Source organism: Ambystoma mexicanum, chromosome 4p, assembly GCF_040938575.1.
Source record: "Ambystoma mexicanum isolate Mex_15411 chromosome 4p, UKY_AmexF1_1, whole genome shotgun sequence".
In the NCBI taxonomy this organism is placed as follows: Eukaryota; Metazoa; Chordata; class Amphibia; order Caudata; family Ambystomatidae; genus Ambystoma; species Ambystoma mexicanum.
Window position 1 is genome coordinate 15935192 of NC_090927.1, and position 23381 is coordinate 15958572.

Genomic DNA, 23381 nt, shown 5'->3' on the forward strand with positions numbered 1-23381 from the left:
TGAGAAGCCATGCAGAAGTCAATAAGACCAGCATGTACAGGTGTAGACTTCTGCAGGGGAGCTTTCTGCACTGAGAAGCCATGCAGAAGTCAATAAAACCAGCGTGTACAGGTGTAGACATCTGCAGGGGAGCTTTATGCACCGAGAAGCCATGGAGAAGCCAATAAGACCAGCGTGTACAGGTGTCGACTTCTGCAGGGGAGCTTTCTGCACCGAGAAGCCATGGAGAAGCCAATAAGACCAGCATGTACAGGTGTAGACTTCTGCAGGGGAGCTTTCTGCACCGAGATGACGTGCAAAAGTCAATAAGACGAGCATGTACAGTTGTAGACTTCTGCAGGGGAGCTTTCTGTACCGAGAAGCCGTGGAGAAGTCAATAAAACCAGTATGTACAGGTGTAGACTTCTGCAGGGGAGCTTTCTGCACAGAGAAGCCATGGAGAAGTCAATAAGACCAGCATGTACAGGTGTAGACTTCTGCAGGGGAGGTTTCTGCACTGAGAAGCCGAGGAGAAGCCAATGAAACCAGCATGTACAGGTTTAGACTTCTGCAGGGGAGCTTTCTGCACTGAGAAGCCGCGGAGAAGTCAATGAGACCAGCATGTACAGGTGTAGACTTCAGCAGGGGAGCTTTCTGCACTGAGAAGCCATGGAGAAGTCAGTAAGTCCAGCGTTTACAGGTGTAGACTTCAGCAGGGGAGCTTTCTGCACTGAGAAGCCATGGAGAAGTCAGTAAGTCCAGCGTGTACGGGTGTAGACTTCTGCAGGGGAGCTTTCTGCACTGAGAAGCCATGGAGAAGCCAATAAGACCAGCGTGTACAGGTGTCGATTTCTGCAGGGGAGCTTTCTGCACCGAGAAGCCATGGAGAAGCCATTAAGACCAGCATGTACAGGTGTAGACTTCTGCAGGGGAGCTTTCTTCACCGAGAAGCCATGGAGAAGTCAATAAGACCAGCATGTACATGTGTAGACTTCTGCAGGGGAGCTTTCTGCACAGAGAAGCCATGGAGAAGCCAATAAAACAAGCATGTACAGGTGTAGACTTCTGCAGGGGAGCTTTCTGCACTGAGAAGCCATGCAGAAGTCAATAAGACCAGCATGTACAGGTGTAGACTTCTGCAGGGAGCTTTCTGCACTGAGAAGCCATGCAGAAGTCAATAAAACCAGCGTGTACAGGTGTAGACATCTGCAGGGGAGCTTTCTGCACCGAGAAGCCATGGAGAAGCCAATAAGACCAGCGTGTACAGGTGTCGACTTCTGCAGGGGAGCTTTCTGCACCGAGAAGCCATGGAGAAGCCAATAAAACAAGCATGTACAGGTGTAGACTTCTGCAGGGGAGCTTTCTGCACAGAGAAGCCATGCAGAAGCCAATAAGACCAGCATGTACAGGTGTAGACTTCTGCAGGGGAGCTTTCTGCACTGAGAAGCCATGCAGAAGTCAATAAAACCAGCGTGTACAGGTGTAGACATCTGAAGGGGAGCTTTCTGCACAGAGAAGCCATGGAGAAGCCAATAAAACAAGCATGTACAGGTGTAGACTTCTGCAGGGGAGCTTTCTGCACTGAGAAGCCATGCAGAAGTCAATAAGACCAGCATGTACAGGTGTAGACTTCTGCAGGGAGCTTTCTGCACTGAGAAGCCATGCAGAAGTCAATAAAACCAGCGTGTACAGGTGTAGACATCTGCAGGGGAGCTTTCTGCACCGAGAAGCCATGGAGAAGCCAATAAGACCAGCGTGTACAGGTGTCGACTTCTGCAGGGGAGCTTTCTGCACCGAGAAGCCATGGAGAAGCCATTAAGACCAGCATGTACAGGTGTAGACTTCTGCAGGGGAGCTTTCTTCACTGAGAAGCCATGGAGAAGTCAATAAGTCCAGCGTTTACAGGTGTAGACTTCAGCAGGGGAGCTTTCTGCACTGAGAAGCCATGGAGAAGTCAGTAAGTCCAGCGTGTACGGGTGTAGACTTCTGCAGGGGAGCTTTCTGCACTGAGAAGCCATGGAGAAGCCAATAAGACCAGCATGTACAGGTGTAGACTTCTGCAGGGGAGCTTTCTGCACCGAGATGACGTGCAAAAGTCAATAAGACGAGCATGTACAGTTGTAGACTTCTGCAGGGGAGCTTTCTGTACCGAGAAGCCGTGGAGAAGTCAATAAAACCAGTATGTACAGGTGTAGACTTCTGCAGGGGAGCTTTCTGCACAGAGAAGCCATGGAGAAGCCAATAAGACCAGCATGTACAGGTGTAGACTTCTGCAGGGGAGCTTTCTGCACTGAGAAGCCATGCAGAAGTCAATAAGACCAGCATGTACAGGTGTAGACTTCTGCAGGGAGCTTTCTGCACTGAGAAGCCATGCAGAAGTCAATAAAACCAGCGTGTACAGGTGTAGACATCTGCAGGGGAGCTTTCTGCACCGAGAAGCCATGGAGAAGCCAATAAGACCAGCGTGTACAGGTGTCGACTTCTGCAGGGGAGCTTTCTGCACCGAGAAGCCATGGAGAAGCCATTAAGACCAGCATGTACAGGTGTAGACTTCTGCAGGGGAGCTTTCTTCACCGAGAAGCCATGGAGAAGTCAATAAGACCAGCATGTACATGTGTAGACTTCTGCAGGGGAGCTTTCTGCACAGAGAAGCCATGGAGAAGCCAATAAAACAAGCATGTACAGGTGTAGACTTCTGCAGGGGAGCTTTCTGCACAGAGAAGCCATGCAGAAGCCAATAAGACCAGCATGTACAGGTGTAGACTTCTGCAGGGGAGCTTTCTGCACTGAGAAGCCATGCAGAAGTCAATAAAACCAGCGTGTACAGGTGTAGACATCTGAAGGGGAGCTTTCTGCACCGAGAAGCCATGGAGAAGCCAATAAGACCAGCGTGTACAGGTGTCGACTTCTGCAGGGGAGCTTTCTGCACCGAGAAGCCATGGAGAAGCCATTAAGACCAGCATGTACAGGTGTAGACTTCTGCAGGGGAGCTTTCTTCACCGAGAAGCCATGGAGAAGTCAATAAGACCAGCATGTACATGTGTAGACTTCTGCAGGGGAGCTTACTGCACTGAGAAGCCATGGAGAAGTCAGTAAGTCCAGCATGTACAGGTGTAGACTTCAGCAGGGGAGCTTTCTGCACTGAGAAGCCATGGAGAAGTCAGTAAGTCCAGCGTGTACGGGTGTAGACTTCTGCAGGGGAGCTTTCTGCACAGAGAAGCCATGGAGAAGCCAATAAAACAAGCGTGTACAGGTGTAGACTTCTGCAGGGGAACTTTCTGCACCGAGAAGCCATGGAGAAGCCATTAAGACCAGCGTGTACAGGTGTAGACTTCTGCAGGGGATCTTTCTGCACTGAGAAGCCGTGGGGAAGTCAATAAGACAAGCATGTAAAGGTGTAGACATATGCAGGGGAGCTTGCTGCACCGAGAAGCCATGGAGAAGCCAATAAGACCAGCATGTACAGGTGTAGACTTCTGCAGGGGAGGGTTCTGCACAGAGAAGCCAAGGAGAAGCCAATAAGTCCAGCATGTACAGGTGTAGACTTCTGCAGGGGAGCTTTCTGCACTGAGAAGCCATGCAGAAGCCAATAAGACCAGCATGTACAGGTGTAGACTTCTGCAGGGGAGCTTTCTGCACCGAGAAGCCACGGAGAAGTCAATAAAACCAGTATGTACAGGTGTAGACTTCTGCAGGGGAGCTTTCTGCACAGAGAAGCCACGGAGAAGTCATTAAGACCAGCATGTACAGGTGTAGACTTCTGCAGGGGAGCGTTCTTCACTGAGAAGCCATGCAAAAGTCAATATGACCAGCATGTACAGGTGTAGACTTCTGCAGGGGAGCTTTCTGCACTGAGATGACGTGCAGAAGTCAATAAGACCAGCATGTACAGTTGTAGACTTCTGCAGGGGAGCTTTCTGCACCGAGAAGCCATGGAAAAGTCAATAAGACCAGCATGTACAGGTGTAGACTTCTGCAGGGGAGCTTTCTGCACTGAGAAGCCATGGAAAAGTCAATAAGACCAGCATGTACAGGTGTAGACTTCTGCAGGGGAGCTTTCTGCACTGAGAAGCCATGGAGAAGTGAATAAGACCAGCATGTACAGGTGTAGACTTCTGCAGGGGAGCTTTCTGCACTGAGAAGCCGAGGAGAAGCCAATAAGACCAGCATGTACAGGTGTAGACTTCTGCAGGGGAGCTTTCTGCACTGAGAAGCCATGGAGAAGTCAATAAGACCATCATGTAGAGGTGTAGACTTCTGCAGGGGAGCTTTCTGCACTGAGAAGCCATGGAGAAGTCACTAAGACCAGCATGTACAGGTGTTTACTTCTGGAGGGAGCTTTCTGCACCGAGAAGCCATGGAGAAGTCATTAAGACCAGCATGTACAGGTGTAGACTTCGGCAGGGGAGCATTCTGCACCAAGAAGCCATAGGGAAGTGAATAAGACCAGCATGTACAGGTGTAGACTTCTGCAGGGGAGCTTTCTGCACCAAGAAGCCATGGAGAAGCCAATAAGACCAGCATGTACAGGTGTAGACTTCTGCAGGGGAGCTTTCTGCACCGAGATGACGTGCAAAAGTCAATAAGACGCGCATGTACAGTTGTAGACTTCTGCAGGGGAGCTTTCTGTACCGAGAAGCCGTGGATTAGTCAATAAAACCAGTATGTACAGGTGTAGACTTCTGCAGGGGAGCTTTCTGCACAGAGAAGCCATGGAGAAGTCAATAAGACCAGCATGTACAGGTGTAGACTTCTGCAGGGGAGCGTTCTTCACTGAGAAGCCATGCAAAAGTCAATAAAACAAGCATGTACAGGTGTATACTTCTGCAGGGAGCTTTCTGCACCGAGATGCCATGGAGAAGTCAATATGACCAGCATGTACAGGTGTAGACTTCTGCAGGGGAGCATTCTGCACCAAGAAGCCATGGGGAAGTGAATAAGACCAGCATGTACAGGTGTAGACTTCTGCAGGGGAGCTTTCTGCACTGAGAAGCCATGCAGAAGCCAATAAGACCAGCATGTACAGGTGTAGCCTTCTGCAGGGGAGCTTTCTGCACTGAGAAGCCGCGGAGAAACCAATAAGACCAGCATTTACAGGTGTAGACTTCTGCAGGGGAGCTTTCTGCACCGAGAAGCCATGGAGAAGTCAATAAGACCAGCATGTACAGGTGTCTACTTCTGGAGGGAGCTTTCTGCACCGAGAAGCCATGGAGAAGCCATTAAGACCAGCATGTACAGGTGTAGACTTTGGCAGGGGAGCATTCTGCACCAAGAAGCCATGGGGAAGTGAATAAGACCAGCATGTACAGGTGTAGACTTCTGCAGGGGAGCTTTCTGCACCGAGAAGCCATGGAGAAGTCAATAAGACCAGCATGTACAGGTGTCTACTTCTGGAGGGAGCTTTCTGCACCGAGAAGCCATGGAGAAGCCATTAAGACCAGCATGTACAGGTGTAGACTTCTGCAGGGGAGCTTTCTGCACCAAGAAGCCATGGAGAAGCCAATAAGACCAGCATGTACAGGTGTAGACTTCTGCAGGGGAGCTTTCTGCACCGAGATGACGTGCAAAAGTCAATAAGACGCGCATGTACAGTTGTAGACTTCTGCAGGGGAGCTTTCTGTACCGAGAAGCCGTGGAGAAGTCAATAAGACCAGCATGTACAGGTGTAGACTTCTGCAGGGGAGCTTTCTGCACCGAGAAGCCGTGGAGAAGTCAATAAGACCAGCATGTACAGGTGTAGACTTCTGCAGGGGAGCTTTCTGCACCGAGAAGCCGTGGGGAAGTCAATAAGACCAGCATGTACAGGTGTAGACTTCTGCAGGGGAGCTTTCTGCACCGAGAAGCCATGGAGAAGCCAATAAGACCAGCATGTGCAGGTGTAGACTTCTGCAGGGGAGCTTTCTGCACTGCTAAGCCATGGGGAAGTCAATAAGACCAGCATGTAGAGGTGTAGACTTCTGCAGGGGAGCTTTCTGCACTGAGAAGCCATGGAGAAGCCAATAAGACCAGCGTGTACAGGTGTCGACTTCTGCAGGGGAGCTTTCTGCACCGAGAAGCCATGGAGAAGCCATTAAGACCAGCATGTACAGGTGTAGACTTCTGCAGGGGAGCTTTCTTCACCGAGAAGCCATGGAGAAGTCAATAAGACCAGCATGTACATGTGTAGACTTCTGCAGGGGAGCTTTCTGCACAGAGAAGCCATGGAGAAGCCAATAAAACAAGCATGTACAGGTGTAGACTTCTGCAGGGGAGCTTTCTGCACTGAGAAGCCATGCAGAAGTCAATAAGACCAGCATGTACAGGTGTAGACTTCTGCAGGGGAGCTTTCTGCACTGAGAAGCCATGCAGAAGTCAATAAAACCAGCGTGTACAGGTGTAGACATCTGCAGGGGAGCTTTATGCACCGAGAAGCCATGGAGAAGCCAATAAGACCAGCGTGTACAGGTGTCGACTTCTGCAGGGGAGCTTTCTGCACCGAGAAGCCATGGAGAAGCCAATAAGACCAGCATGTACAGGTGTAGACTTCTGCAGGGGAGCTTTCTGCACCGAGATGACGTGCAAAAGTCAATAAAACGAGCATGTACAGTTGTAGACTTCTGCAGGGGAGCTTTCTGTACCGAGAAGCCGTGGAGAAGTCAATAAAACCAGTATGTACAGGTGTAGACTTCTGCAGGGGAGCTTTCTGCACAGAGAAGCCATGGAGAAGTCAATAAGACCAGCATGTACAGGTGTAGACTTCTGCAGGGGAGCTTTCTGCACTGCTAAGCCATGGAGAAGTCAATAAGACCAGCATGTACAGGTGTAGACTTCTGCAGGGGAGGTTTCTGCACTGAGAAGCCGAGGAGAAGCCAATGAAACCAGCATGTACAGGTTTAGACTTCTGCAGGGGAGCTTTCTGCACTGAGAAGCCGCGGAGAAGTCAATGAGACCAGCATGTACAGGTGTAGACTTCTGCAGGGGAGCTTTCTGCACCGAGATGACGTGCAAAAGTCAATAAGACGAGCATGTACAGTTGTAGACTTCTGCAGGGGAGCTTTCTGTACCGAGAAGCCGTGGAGAAGTCAATAAAAACAGTATGTACAGGTGTAGACTTCTGCAGGGGAGCTTTCTGCACTGAGAAGCCGAGGAGAAGCCAATGAAACCAGCATGTACAGGTTTAGACTTCTGCAGGGGAGCTTTCTGCACTGAGAAGCCGCGGAGAAGTCAATGAGACCAGCATGTACAGGTGTAGACATCTGCAGGGGAGCGTTCTGCACCAAGAAGCCATGGAGAAGCCAATAAGACCAGCATGTACAGGTGTAGACTTCTGCAGGGGAGCTTTCTGCACCGAGATGACGTGCAAAAGTCAATAAGACGAGCATGTACAGTTGTAGACTTCTGCAGGGGAGCTTTCTGTACAGAGAAGCCGTGGAGAAGTCAATAAAACCAGCAAGTACAGTTGTAGACTTCTGCAGGGGAGGTTTCTGCACTGAGAAGCCATGGAGAAGTCAGTAAGTCCAGCGTGTACGGGTGTAGACTTCTGCAGGGGAGCTTTCTGCACTGAGAAGCCATGGAGAAGCCAATAAGACCAGCGTGTACAGGTGTCGACTTCTGCAGGGGAGCTTTCTGCACCGAGAAGCCATGGAGAAGCCATTAAGACCAGCATGTACAGGTGTAGACTTCTGCAGGGGAGCTTTCTTCACCGAGAAGCCATGGAGAAGTCAATAAGACCAGCATGTACATGTGTAGACTTCTGCAGGGGAGCTTTCTGCACAGAGAAGCCATGGAGAAGCCAATAAAACAAGCATGTACAGGTGTAGACTTCTGCAGGGGAGCTTTCTGCACTGAGAAGCCATGCAGAAGTCAATAAGACCAGCATGTACAGGTGTAGACTTCTGCAGGGGAGCTTTCTGCACTGAGAAGCCATGCAGAAGTCAATAAAACCAGCGTGTACAGGTGTAGACATCTGCAGGGGAGCTTTATGCACCGAGAAGCCATGGAGAAGCCAATAAGACCAGCGTGTACAGGTGTCGACTTCTGCAGGGGAGCTTTCTGCACCGAGAAGCCATGGAGAAGCCAATAAGACCAGCATGTACAGGTGTAGACTTCTGCAGGGGAGCTTTCTGTACCGAGAAGCCGTGGAGAAGTCAATAAAACCAGTATGTACAGGTGTAGACTTCTGCAGGGGAGCTTTCTGCACAGAGAAGCCATGGAGAAGTCAATAAGACCAGCATGTACAGGTGTAGACTTCTGCAGGGGAGATTTCTGCACTGCTAAGCCATGGAGAAGTCAATAAGACCAGCATGTACAGGTGTAGACTTCTGCAGGGGAGGTTTCTGCACTGAGAAGCCGAGGAGAAGCCAATGAAACCAGCATGTACAGGTTTAGACTTCTGCAGGGGAGCTTTCTGCACTGAGAAGCCGCGGAGAAGTCAATGAGACCAGCATGTACAGGTGTAGACTTCAGCAGGGGAGCTTTCTGCACTGAGAAGCCATGGAGAAGTCAGTAAGTCCAGCGTTTACAGGTGTAGACTTCAGCAGGGGAGCTTTCTGCACTGAGAAGCCATGGAGAAGTCAGTAAGTCCAGCGTGTACGGGTGTAGACTTCTGCAGGGGAGCTTTCTGCACTGAGAAGCCATGGAGAAGCCAATAAGACCAGCGTGTACAGGTGTCGACTTCTGCAGGGGAGCTTTCTGCACCGAGAAGCCATGGAGAAGCCATTAAGACCAGCATGTACAGGTGTAGACTTCTGCAGGGGAGCTTTCTTCACCGAGAAGCCATGGAGAAGTCAATAAGACCAGCATGTACATGTGTAGACTTCTGCAGGGGAGCTTTCTGCACAGAGAAGCCATGGAGAAGCCAATAAAACAAGCATGTACAGGTGTAGACTTCTGCAGGGGAGCTTTCTGCACTGAGAAGCCATGCAGAAGTCAATAAGACCAGCATGTACAGGTGTAGACTTCTGCAGGGGAGCTTTCTGCACTGAGAAGCCATGCAGAAGTCAATAAAACCAGCGTGTACAGGTGTAGACATCTGCAGGGGAGCTTTATGCACCGAGAAGCCATGGAGAAGCCAATAAGACCAGCGTGTACAGGTGTCGACTTCTGCAGGGGAGCTTTCTGTACCGAGAAGCCGTGGAGAAGTCAATAAAACCAGTATGTACAGGTGTAGACTTCTGCAGGGGAGCTTTCTGCACAGAGAAGCCATGGAGAAGTCAATAAGACCAGCATGTACAGGTGTAGACTTCTGCAGGGGAGGTTTCTGCACTGAGAAGCTGAGGAGAAGCCAATGAAACCAGCATGTACAGGTTTAGACTTCTGCAGGGGAGCTTTCTGCACTGAGAAGCCGCGGAGAAGTCAATGAGACCAGCATGTACAGGTGTAGACTTCAGCAGGGGAGCTTTCTGCACTGAGAAGCCATGGAGAAGTCAGTAAGTCCAGCGTTTACAGGTGTAGACTTCAGCAGGGGAGCTTTCTGCACTGAGAAGCCATGGAGAAGTCAGTAAGTCCAGCGTGTACGGGTGTAGACTTCTGCAGGGGAGCTTTCTGCACTGAGAAGCCATGGAGAAGCCAATAAGACCAGCGTGTACAGGTGTCGACTTCTGCAGGGGAGCTTTCTGCACCGAGAAGCCATGGAGAAGCCATTAAGACCAGCATGTACAGGTGTAGACTTCTGCAGGGGAGCTTTCTTCACCGAGAAGCCATGGAGAAGTCAATAAGACCAGCATGTACATGTGTAGACTTCTGCAGGGGAGCTTTCTGCACAGAGAAGCCATGGAGAAGTCAATAAGACCAGCATGTACAGGTGTAGACTTCTGCAGGGGAGGTTTCTGCACTGAGAAGCCGAGGAGAAGCCAATGAAACCAGCATGTACAGGTTTAGACTTCTGCAGGGGAGCTTTCTGCACTGAGAAGCCGCGGAGAAGTCAATGAGACCAGCATGTACAGGTGTAGACTTCAGCAGGGGAGCTTTCTGCACTGAGAAGCCATGGAGAAGTCAGTAAGTCCAGCGTTTACAGGTGTAGACTTCAGCAGGGGAGCTTTCTGCACTGAGAAGCCATGGAGAAGTCAGTAAGTCCAGCGTGTACGGGTGTAGACTTCTGCAGGGGAGCTTTCTGCACTGAGAAGCCATGGAGAAGCCAATAAGACCAGCGTGTACAGGTGTCGACTTCTGCAGGGGAGCTTTCTGCACCGAGAAGCCATGGAGAAGCCATTAAGACCAGCATGTACAGGTGTAGACTTCTGCAGGGGAGCTTTCTTCACCGAGAAGCCATGGAGAAGTCAATAAGACCAGCATGTACATGTGTAGACTTCTGCAGGGGAGCTTTCTGCACAGAGAAGCCATGGAGAAGCCAATAAAACAAGCGTGTACAGGTGTAGACTTCTGCAGGGGAGCTTTCTGCACTGAGAAGCCATGCAGAAGTCAATAAGACCAGCATGTACAGGTGTAGACTTCTGCAGGGGAGCTTTCTGCACTGAGAAGCCATGCAGAAGTCAATAAAACCAGCGTGTACAGGTGTAGACATCTGCAGGGGAGCTTTATGCACCGAGAAGCCATGGAGAAGCCAATAAGACCAGCGTGTACAGGTGTCGACTTCTGCAGGGGAGCTTTCTGCACCGAGAAGCCATGGAGAAGCCAATAAGACCAGCATGTACAGGTGTAGACTTCTGCAGGGGAGCTTTCTGCACCGAGATGACGTGCAAAAGTCAATAAAACGAGCATGTACAGTTGTAGACTTCTGCAGGGGAGCTTTCTGTACCGAGAAGCCGTGGAGAAGTCAATAAAACCAGTATGTACAGGTGTAGACTTCTGCAGGGGAGATTTCTCCACTGAGAAGCCGTGGAGAAGTCAATAAGATCAGCATGTACAGGTGTAGACTTCTGCAGGGGAGCTTTCTGCACTGGGAAGCCATGGAGAAGTCAATAAGACTAGCATGTACAGGTGTAGACTTCTGCAGGGGAGCTTTCTGCACAGAGAAGCCATGGAGAAGTCAATAAGACCAGCATGTACAGGTGTAGACTTCTGCAGGGGAGATTTCTGCACTGCTAAGCCATGGAGAAGTCAATAAGACCAGCATGTACAGGTGTAGACTTCTGCAGGGGAGGTTTCTGCACTGAGAAGCCGAGGAGAAGCCAATGAAACCAGCATGTACAGGTTTAGACTTCTGCAGGGGAGCTTTCTGCACTGAGAAGCCGCGGAGAAGTCAATGAGACCAGCATGTACAGGTGTAGACTTCTGCAGGGGAGCTTTCTGCACCGAGATGACGTGCAAAAGTCAATAAGACGAGCATGTACAGTTGTAGACTTCTGCAGGGGAGCTTTCTGTACCGAGAAGCCGTGGAGAAGTCAATAAAACCAGTATGTACAGGTGTAGACTTCTGCAGGGGAGCTTTCTGCACAGAGAAGCCATGGAGAAGTCAATGAGACCAGCATGTACAGGTGTAGACTTCAGCAGGGGAGCTTTCTGCACTGAGAAGCCATGGAGAAGTCAGTAAGTCCAGCGTTTACAGGTGTAGACTTCAGCAGGGGAGCTTTCTGCACTGAGAAGCCATGGAGAAGTCAGTAAGTCCAGCGTGTACGGGTGTAGACTTCTGCAGGGGAGCTTTCTGCACTGAGAAGCCATGGAGAAGCCAATAAGACCAGCGTGTACAGGTGTCGACTTCTGCAGGGGAGCTTTCTGCACCGAGAAGCCATGGAGAAGCCATTAAGACCAGCATGTACAGGTGTAGACTTCTGCAGGGGAGCTTTCTTCACCGAGAAGCCATGGAGAAGTCAATAAGACCAGCATGTACATGTGTAGACTTCTGCAGGGGAGCTTTCTGCACAGAGAAGCCATGGAGAAGCCAATAAAACAAGCATGTACAGGTGTAGACTTCTGCAGGGGAGCTTTCTGCACTGAGAAGCCATGCAGAAGTCAATAAGACCAGCATGTACAGGTGTAGACTTCTGCAGGGGAGCTTTCTGCACTGAGAAGCCATGCAGAAGTCAATAAAACCAGCGTGTACAGGTGTAGACATCTGCAGGGGAGCTTTATGCACCGAGAAGCCATGGAGAAGCCAATAAGACCAGCGTGTACAGGTGTCGACTTCTGCAGGGGAGCTTTCTGCACCGAGAAGCCATGGAGAAGCCAATAAGACCAGCATGTACAGGTGTAGACTTCTGCAGGGGAGCTTTCTGCACTGAGAAGCCATGCAGAAGTCAATAAAACCAGCGTGTACAGGTGTAGACATCTGCAGGGGAGCTTTATGCACCGAGAAGCCATGGAGAAGCCAATAAGACCAGCGTGTACAGGTGTAGACTTCTGCAGGGGAGCTTTCTGCACCGAGAAGCCATGGAGAAGCCAATAAGACCAGCATGTACAGGTGTAGACTTCTGCAGGGGAGCTTTCTGCACCGAGATGACGTGCAAAAGTCAATAAAACGAGCATGTACAGTTGTAGACTTCTGCAGGGGAGCTTTCTGCACAGAGAAGCCATGGAGAAGTCAATAAGACCAGCATGTACAGGTGTAGACTTCTGCAGGGGAGATTTCTGCACTGCTAAGCCATGGAGAAGTCAATAAGACCAGCATGTACAGGTGTAGACTTCTGCAGGGGAGATTTCTGCACTGCTAAGCCATGGAGAAGTCAATAAGACCAGCATGTACAGGTGTAGACTTCTGCAGGGGAGATTTCTGCACTGCTAAGCCATGGAGAAGTCAATAAAACCAGTATGTACAGGTGTAGACTTCTGCAGGGGAGCTTTCTGCACAGAGAAGCCATGGAGAAGTCAATAAGACCAGCATGTACAGGTGTAGACTTCTGCAGGGGAGATTTCTGCACTGCTAAGCCATGGAGAAGTCAATAAGACCAGCATGTACAGGTGTAGACTTCTGCAGGGGAGCTTTCTGCACAGAGAAGCCATGGAGAAGTCAATAAGACCAGCATGCATAGGTGTAGACTTCTGCAGCGGAGCTTTCTGCACTGAGAAGCCATGGAGAAGTCAATAAAACCAGCATGTACAGGTGTAGACTTCTGCAGGGGAGGTTTCTGCACTGAGAAGCCGAGGAGAAGCCAATGAAACCAGCATGTACAGGTTTAGACTTCTGCAGGGGAGCTTTCTGCACTGAGAAGCCGCGGAGAAGTCAATGAGACCAGCATGTACAGGTGTAGACTTCTGCAGGGGAGCTTTCTGCACCGAGATGACGTGCAAAAGTCAATAAGACGAGCATGTACAGTTGTAGACTTCTGCAGGGGAGCTTTCTGTACCGAGAAGCCGTGGAGAAGTCAATAAAACCAGTATGTACAGGTGTAGACTTCTGCAGGGGAGCTTTCTGCACAGAGAAGCCATGGAGAAGTCAATAAGACCAGCATGTACAGGTGTAGACTTCTGCAGGGGAGATTTCTGCACTGCTAAGCCATGGAGAAGTCAATAAGACCAGCATGTACAGGTGTAGACGTCTGCAGGGGAGGTTTCTGCACTGAGAAGCCGAGGAGAAGCCAATGAAACCAGCATGTACAGGTTTAGACTTCTGCAGGGGAGCTTTCTGCACTGAGAAGCGGCGGAGAAGTCAATGAGACCAGCATGTACAGGTGAAGACTTCAGCAGGGGAGCTTTCTGCACTGAGAAGCCATGGAGAAGTCAGTAAGTCCAGCGTTTACAGGTGTAGACTTCAGCAGGGGAGCTTTCTGCACTGAGAAGCCATGGAGAAGTCAGTAAGTCCAGCGTGTACGGGTGTAGACTTCTGCAGGGGAGCTTTCTGCACTGAGAAGCCATGGAGAAGCCAATAAGACCAGCGTGTACAGGTGTCGACTTCTGCAGGGGAGCTTTCTGCACCGAGAAGCCATGGAGAAGCCATTAAGACCAGCATGTACAGGTGTAGACTTCTGCAGGGGAGCTTTCTTCACCGAGAAGCCATGGAGAAGTCAATAAGACCAGCATGTACATGTGTAGACTTCTGCAGGGGAGCTTTCTGCACAGAGAAGCCATGGAGAAGCCAATAAAACAAGCATGTACAGGTGTAGACTTCTGCAGGGGAGCTTTCTGCACTGAGAAGCCATGCAGAAGTCAATAAGACCAGCATGTACAGGTGTAGACTTCTGCAGGGGAGCTTTCTGCACTGAGAAGCCATGCAGAAGTCAATAAAACCAGCGTGTACAGGTGTAGACATCTGCAGGGGAGCTTTATGCACCGAGAAGCCATGGAGAAGCCAATAAGACCAGCGTGTACAGGTGTCGACTTCTGCAGGGGAGCTTTCTGCACCGAGAAGCCATGGAGAAGCCAATAAGACCAGCATGTACAGGTGTAGACTTCTGCAGGGGAGCTTTCTGCACCGAGATGACGTGCAAAAGTCAATAAGACGAGCATGTACAGTTGTAGACTTCTGCAGGGGAGCTTTCTGTACCGAGAAGCCGTGGAGAAGTCAATAAAACCAGTATGTACAGGTGTAGACTTCTGCAGGGGAGCTTTCTGCACAGAGAAGCCATGGAGAAGTCAATAAGACCAGCATGTACAGGTGTAGACTTCTGCAGGGGAGCTTTCTGCACTGCTAAGCCATGGAGAAGTCAATAAGACCAGCATGTACAGGTGTAGACTTCTGCAGGGGAGGTTTCTGCACTGAGAAGCTGAGGAGAAGCCAATGAAACCAGCATGTACAGGTTTAGACTTCTGCAGGGGAGCTTTCTGCACTGAGAAGCCGCGGAGAAGTCAATGAGACCAGCATGTACAGGTGTAGACTTCAGCAGGGGAGCTTTCTGCACTGAGAAGCCATGGAGAAGTCAGTAAGTCCAGCGTTTACAGGTGTAGACTTCAGCAGGGGAGCTTTCTGCACTGAGAAGCCATGGAGAAGTCAGTAAGTCCAGCGTGTACGGGTGTAGACTTCTGCAGGGGAGCTTTCTGCACTGAGAAGCCATGGAGAAGCCAATAAGACCAGCGTGTACAGGTGTCGACTTCTGCAGGGGAGCTTTCTGCACCGAGAAGCCATGGAGAAGCCATTAAGACCAGCATGTACAGGTGTAGACTTCTGCAGGGGAGCTTTCTTCACCGAGAAGCCATGGAGAAGTCAATAAGACCAGCATGTACATGTGTAGACTTCTGCAGGGGAGCTTTCTGCACAGAGAAGCCATGGAGAAGCCAATAAAACAAGCATGTACAGGTGTAGACTTCTGCAGGGGAGCTTTCTGCACTGAGAAGCCATGCAGAAGTCAATAAGACCAGCATGTACAGGTGTAGACTTCTGCAGGGGAGCTTTCTGCACTGAGAAGCCATGCAGAAGTCAATAAAACCAGCGTGTACAGGTGTAGACATCTGCAGGGGAGCTTTATGCACCGAGAAGCCATGGAGAAGCCAATAAGACCAGCGTGTACAGGTGTCGACTTCTGCAGGGGAGCTTTCTGCACCGAGAAGCCATGGAGAAGCCAATAAGACCAGCATGTACAGGTGTAGACTTCTGCAGGGGAGCTTTCTGCACCGAGATGACGTGCAAAAGTCAATAAGACGAGCATGTACAGTTGTAGACTTCTGCAGGGGAGCTTTCTGTACCGAGAAGCCGTGGAGAAGTCAATAAAACCAGTATGTACAGGTGTAGACTTCTGCAGGGGAGCTTTCTGCACAGAGAAGCCATGGAGAAGTCAATAAGACCAGCATGTACAGGTGTAGACTTCTGCAGGGGAGCTTTCTGCACTGCTAAGCCATGGAGAAGTCAATAAGACCAGCATGTACAGGTGTAGACTTCTGCAGGGGAGGTTTCTGCACTGAGAAGCTGAGGAGAAGCCAATGAAACCAGCATGTACAGGTTTAGACTTCTGCAGGGGAGCTTTCTGCACTGAGAAGCCGCGGAGAAGTCAATGAGACCAGCATGTACAGGTGTAGACTTCAGCAGGGGAGCTTTCTGCACTGAGAAGCCATGGAGAAGTCAGTAAGTCCAGCGTTTACAGGTGTAGACTTCAGCAGGGGAGCTTTCTGCACTGAGAAGCCATGGAGAAGTCAGTAAGTCCAGCGTGTACGGGTGTAGACTTCTGCAGGGGAGCTTTCTGCACCGAGAAGCCATGGAGAAGTCAATAAGACCAGCATGTACAGGTGTTTACTTCTGGAGGGAGCTTTCTGCACCGAGAAGCCATGGAGAAGCCATTAAGACCAGCATGTACAGGTGTAGACTTCGGCAGGGGAGCATTCTGTACCGAGAAGCCGTGGAGAAGTCAATAAAACCAGTATGTACAGGTGTAGACTTCTGCAGGGGAGCTTTCTGCACAGAGAAGCCATGGAGAAGTCAATAAGACCAGCATGTACAGGTGTAGACTTCTGCAGGGGAGGTTTCTGCACTGAGAAGCCGAGGAGAAGCCAATGAAACCAGCATGTACAGGTTTAGACTTCTGCAGGGGAGCTTTCTGCACTGAGAAGCCGCGGAGAAGTCAATGAGACCAGCATGTACAGGTGTAGACTTCAGCAGGGGAGCTTTCTGCACTGAGAAGCCATGGAGAAGTCAGTAAGTCCAGCGTTTACAGGTGTAGACTTCAGCAGGGGAGCTTTCTGCACTGAGAAGCCATGGAGAAGTCAGTAAGTCCAGCGTGTACGGGTGTAGACTTCTGCAGGGGAGCTTTCTGCACTGAGAAGCCATGGAGAAGCCAATAAGACCAGCGTGTACAGGTGTCGACTTCTGCAGGGGAGCTTTCTGCACCGAGAAGCCATGGAGAAGCCATTAAGACCAGCATGTACAGGTGTAGACTTCTGCAGGGGAGCTTTCTTCACCGAGAAGCCATGGAGAAGTCAATAAGACCAGCATGTACATGTGTAGACTTCTGCAGGGGAGCTTTCTGCACAGAGAAGCCATGGAGAAGCCAATAAAACAAGCATGTACAGGTGTAGACTTCTGCAGGGGAGCTTTCTGCACTGAGAAGCCATGCAGAAGTCAATAAGACCAGCATGTACAGGTGTAGACTTCTGCAGGGGAGCTTTCTGCACTGAGAAGCCATGCAGAAGTCAATAAAACCAGCGTGTACAGGTGTAGACATCTGCAGGGGAGCTTTATGCACCGAGAAGCCATGGAGAAGCCAATAAGACCAGCGTGTACAGGTGTCGACTTCTGCAGGGGAGCTTTCTGCACCGAGAAGCCATGGAGAAGCCAATAAGACCAGCATGTACAGGTGTAGACTTCTGCAGGGGAGCTTTCTGCACCGAGATGACGTGCAAAAGTCAATAAAACGAGCATGTACAGTTGTAGACTTCTGCAGGGGAGCTTTCTGTACCGAGAAGCCGTGGAGAAGTCAATAAAACCAGTATGTACAGGTGTAGACTTCTGCAGGGGAGCTTTCTGCACAGAGAAGCCATGGAGAAGTCAATAAGACCAGCATGTACAGGTGTAGACTTCTGCAGGGGAGATTTCTGCACTGCTAAGCCATGGAGAAGTCAATAAGACCAGCATGTACAGGTGTAGACTTCTGCAGGGGAGGTTTCTGCACTGAGAAGCCGAGGAGAAGCCAATGAAACCAGCATGTACAGGTTTAGACTTCTGCAGGGGAGCTTTCTGCACTGAGAAGCCGCGGAGAAGTCAATGAGACCAGCATGTACAGGTGTAGACTTCTGCAGGGGAGCTTTCTGCACCGAGATGACGTGCAAAAGTCAATAAGACGAGCATGTACAGTTGTAGACTTCTGCAGGGGAGCTTTCTGTACCGAGAAGCCGTGGAGAAGTCAATAAAACCAGTATGTACAGGTGTAGACTTCTGCAGGGGAGCTTTCTGCACAGAGAAGCCATGGAGAAGTCAATAAGACCAGCATGTACAGGTGTAGACTTCTGCAGGGGAGATTTCTGCACTGCTAAGCCATGGAGAAGTCAATAAGACCAGCATGTACAGGTGTAGACTTCTGCAGGGGAGGTTTCTGCACTGAGAAGCCGAGGAGAAGCCAATGAAACCAGCATGTACAGGTTTAGACTTCTGCAGGGGAGCTTTCTGCACTGAGAAGCCGCGGAGAAGTCAATGAGACCAGCATGTACAGGTGTAGACTTCAGCAGGGGAGCTTTCTGCACTGAGAAGCCATGGAGAAGTCAGTAAGTCCAGCGTTTACAGGTGTAGACTTCAGCAGGGGAGCTTTCTGCACTGAGAAGCCATGGAGAAGTCAGTAAGTCCAGCGTGTACGGGTGTAGACTTCTGCAGGGGAGCTTTCTGCACTGAGAAGCCATGGAGAAGCCAATAAGACCAGCGTGTACAGGTGTCGACTTCTGCAGGGGAGCTTTCTGCACAGAGAAGCCATGGAGAAGCCAATAAAACAAGCATGTACAGGTGTAGACTTCTGCAGGGGAGCTTTCTGCACTGAGAAGCCATGCAGAAGTCAATAAGACCAGCATGTACAGGTGTAGACTTCTGCAGGGGAGCTTTCTGCACTGAGAAGCCATGCAGAAGTCAATAAAACCAGCGTGTACAGGTGTAGACATCTGCAGGGGAGCTTTATGCACCGAGAAGCCATGGAGAAGTCAATAAGACCAGCATGTACAGGTGTAGACTTCTGCAGGGGAGCTTTCTGCACTGCTAAGCCATGGAGAAGTCAATAAGACCAGCATGTACAGGTGTAGACTTCTGCAGGGGAGGTTTCTGCACTGAGAAGCCGAGGAGAAGCCAATGAAACCAGCATGTACAGGTTTAGACTTCTGCAGGGGAGCTTTCTGCACTGAGAAGCCGCGGAGAAGTCAATGAGACCAGCATGTACAGGTGTAGACTTCTGCAGGGGAGCTTTCTGCACCGAGATGACGTGCAAAAGTCAATAAGACGAGCATGTACAGTTGTAGACTTCTGCAGGGGAGCTTTCTGTACCGAGAAGCCGTGGAGAAGTCAATAAAACCAGTATGTACAGGTGTAGACTTCTGCAGGGGAGCTTTCTGCACAGAGAAGCCATGGAGAAGTCAATAAGACCAGCATGTACAGGTGTAGACTTCTGCAGGGGAGATTTCTGCACTGCTAAGCCATGGAGAAGTCAATAAGACCAGCATGTACAGGTGTAGACTTCTGCAGGGGAGGTTTCTGCACTGAGAAGCCGAGGAGAAGCCAATGAAACCAGCATGTACAGGTTTAGACTTCTGCAGGGGAGCTTTCTGCACTGAGAAGCCGCGGAGAAGTCAATGAGACCAGCATGTACAGGTGTAGACTTCAGCAGGGGAGCTTTCTGCACTGAGAAGCCATGGAGAAGTCAGTAAGTCCAGCGTTTACAGGTGTAGACTTCAGCAGGGGAGCTTTCTGCACTGAGAAGCCATGGAGAAGTCAGTAAGTCCAGCGTGTACGGGTGTAGACTTCTGCAGGGGAGCTTTCTGCACTGAGAAGCCATGGAGAAGCCAATAAGACCAGCGTGTACAGGTGTCGATTTCTGCAGGGGAGCTTTCTGCACCGAGAAGCCATGGAGAAGCCATTAAGACCAGCATGTACAGGTGTAGACTTCTGCAGGGGAGCTTTCTTCACCGAGAAGCCATGGAGAAGTCAATAAGACCAGCATGTACATGTGTAGACTTCTGCAGGGGAGCTTTCTGCACAGAGAAGCCATGGAGAAGCCAATAAAACAAGCATGTACAGGTGTAGACTTCTGCAGGGGAGCTTTCTGCACTGAGAAGCCATGCAGAAGTCAATAAGACCAGCATGTACAGGTGTAGACTTCTGCAGGGAGCTTTCTGCACTGAGAAGCCATGCAGAAGTCAATAAAACCAGCGTGTACAGGTGTAGACATCTGCAGGGGAGCTTTCTGCACCGAGAAGCCATGGAGAAGCCAATAAGACCAGCGTGTACAGGTGTCGACTTCTGCAGGGGAGCTTTCTGCACCGAGAAGCCATGGAGAAGCCATTAAGACCAGCATGTACAGGTGTAGACTTCTGCAGGGGAGCTTTCTTCACCGAGAAGCCATGGAGAAGTCAATAAGACCAGCATGTACATGTGTAGACTTCTGCAGGGGAGCTTTCTGCACAGAGAAGCCATGGAGAAGCCAATAAAACAAGCATGTACAGGTGTAGACTTCTGCAGGGGAGCTTTCTGCACAGAGAAGCCATGCAGAAGCCAATAAGACCAGCATGTACAGGTGTAGACTTCTGCAGGGGAGCTTTCTGCACTGAGAAGCCATGCAGAAGTCAATAAAACCAGCGTGTACAGGTGTAGACATCTGAAGGGGAGCTTTCTGCACAGAGAAGCCATGGAGAAGCCAATAAAACAAGCATGTACAGGTGTAGACTTCTGCAGGGGAGCTTTCTGCACTGAGAAGCCATGCAGAAGTCAATAAGACCAGCATGTACAGGTGTAGACTTCTGCAGGGAGCTTTCTGCACTGAGAAGCCATGCAGAAGTCAATAAAACCAGCGTGTACAGGTGTAGACATCTGCAGGGGAGCTTTCTGCACCGAGAAGCCATGGAGAAGCCAATAAGACCAGCGTGTACAGGTGTCGACTTCTGCAGGGGAGCTTTCTGCACCGAGAAGCCATGGAGAAGCCATTAAGACCAGCATGTACAGGTGTAGACTTCTGCAGGGGAGCTTTCTTCACCGAGAAGCCATGGAGAAGTCAATAAGTCCAGCGTTTACAGGTGTAGACTTCAGCAGGGGAGCTTTCTGCACTGAGAAGCCATGGAGAAGTCAGTAAGTCCAGCGTGTACGGGTGTAGACTTCTGCAGGGGAGCTTTCTGCACTGAGAAGCCATGGAGAAGCCAATAAGACCAGCATGTACAGGTGTAGACTTCTGCAGGGGAGCTTTCTGCACAGAGAAGCCATGGAGAAGCCAATAAAACAAGCATGTACAGGTGTAGACTTCTGCAGGGGAGCTTTCTGCACAGAGAAGCCATGCAGAAGCCAATAAGACCAGCATGTACAGGTGTAGACTTCTGCAGGGGAGCTTTCTGCACTGAGAAGCCATGCAGAAGTCAATAAAACCAGCGTGTACAGGTGTAGACATCTGAAGGGGAGCTTTCTGCACCGAGAAGCCATGGAGAAGCCAATAAGACCAGCGTGTACAGGTGTCGACTTCTGCAGGGGAGCTTTCTGCACCGAGAAGCCATGGAGAAGCCATTAAGACCAGCATGTACAGGTGTAGACTTCTGCAGGGGAGCTTTCTTCACCGAGAAGCCATGGAGAAGTCAATAAGACCAGCATGTACATGTGTAGACTTCTGCAGGGGAGCTTACTGCACTGAGAAGCCATGGAGAAGTCAGTAAGTCCAGCATGTACAGGTGTAGACTTCAGCAGGGGAGCTTTCTGCACTGAGAAGCCATGGAGAAGTCAGTAAGTCCAGCGTGTACGGGTGTAGACTTCTGCAGGGGAGCTTTCTGCACAGAGAAGCCATGGAGAAGCCAATAAAACAAGCGTGTACAGGTGTAGACTTCTGCAGGGGAACTTTCTGCACCGAGAAGCCATGGAGAAGCCATTAAGACCAGCGTGTACAGGTGTAGACTTCTGCAGGGGATCTTTCTGCACTGAGAAGCCGTGGGGAAGTCAATAAGACAAGCATGTAAAGGTGTAGACATATGCAGGGGAGCTTGCTGCACCGAGAAGCCATGGAGAAGCCAATAAGACCAGCATGTACAGGTGTAGACTTCTGCAGGGGAGGGTTCTGCACAGAGAAGCCAAGGAGAAGCCAATAAGTCCAGCATGTACAGGTGTAGACTTCTGCAGGGGAGCTTTCTGCACTGAGAAGCCATGCAGAAGCCAATAAGACCAGCATGTACAGGTGTAGACTTCTGCAGGGGAGCTTTCTGCACTGAGAAGCCATGCAGAAGCCAATAAGACCAGCATGTACAGGTGTAGCCTTCTGCAGGGGAGCTTTCTGCACCGAGAAGCCGTGGAGAAAACAATAAGACCAGCATTTACAGGTGTAGACTTCTGCAGGGGAGCTTTCTGCACCGAGAAGCCACGGAGAAGTCAATAAAACCAGTATGTACAGGTGTAGACTTCTGCAGGGGAGCTTTCTGCACAGAGAAGCCACGGAGAAGTCATTAAGACCAGCATGTACAGGTGTAGACTTCTGCAGGGGAGTGTTCTGCACTGAGAAGCCGTGCAGAAGCCAATAAGACCAGCATGTACAGGTGTAGACTTCTGCAGGGGAGCGTTCTTCACTGAGAAGCCATGCAAAAGTCAATAAAACAAGCATGTACAGGTGTAGCCTTCTGCAGGGGAGCTTTCTGCACTGAGAAGCCATGGAAAAGTCAATAAGACCAGCATGTACAGGTGTAGACTTCTGCAGGGGAGCTTTCTGCACTGAGAAGCCATGGAAAAGTCAATAAGACCAGCATGTACAGGTGTAGACTTCTGCAGGGGAGCTTTCTGCACTGAGAAGCCATGGAAAAGTCAATAAGACCAGCATGTACAGGTGTAGACTTCTGCAGGGGAGCTTTCTGCACTGAGAAGCCATGGAGAAGTGAATAAGACCAGCATGTACAGGTGTCGACTTCTGCAGGGGAGCTTTCTGCACTGAGAAGCCATGGAGAAGTCAATAAGACCAGCATGTAGAGGTGTAGACTTCTGCAGGGGAGCGTTCTTCACTGAGAAGCCGCGTAGAAGTCAATAAGACCAGCATGTACAGGTGTAGACTTCTGCAGGGGAGCTTTCTGCACTGAGAAGCCATGGAGAAGTCACTAAGACCAGCATGTACAGGTGTTTACTTCTGGAGGGAGCTTTCTGCACCGAGAAGCCATGGAGAAGTCATTAAGACCAGCATGTACAGGTGTAGACTTCGGCAGGGGAGCATTCTGCACCAAGAAGCCATAGGGAAGTGAATAAGACCAGCATGTACAGGTGTAGACTTCTGCAGCGGAGCTTTCTGCACCAAGAAGCCATGGAGAAGCCAATAAGACCAGCATGTACAGGTGTAGACTTCTGCAGGGGAGCTTTCTGCACCGAGATGACGTGCAAAAGTCAATAAGACGAGCATGTACAGTTGTAGACTTCTGCAGGGGAGCTTTCTGTACCGAGAAGCCGTGGATTAGTCAATAAAACCAGTATGTACAGGTGTAGACTTCTGCAGGGGAGCTTTCTGCACAGAGAAGCCATGGAGAAGTCAATAAGACCAGCATGTACAGGTGTAGACTTCTGCAGGGGAGGTTTCTGCACTGAGAAGCCGAGGAGAAGCCAATGAAACCAGCATGTACAGGTTTAGACTTCTGCAGGGGAGTGTTCTGCACTGAGAAGCCGTGCAGAAGCCAATAAGACCAGCATGTACAGGTGTAGACTTCTGCAGGGGAGTGTTCTTCACTGAGAAGCCATGCAAAAGTCAATAAAACAAGCATGTACAGGTGTATACTTCTGCAGGGAGCTTTCTGCACAGAGAAGCCATGGAGAAGTCAATAAGACCAGCATGTACAGGTGTAGCCTTCTGCAGGGGAGCTTTCTGCACCGAGAAGCCGCGGAGAAACCAATAAGACCAGCATTTACAGGTGTAGACTTCTGCAGGGGAGATTTCTGCACCGAGAAGCCACGGAGAAGTCAATAAAACCAGCAT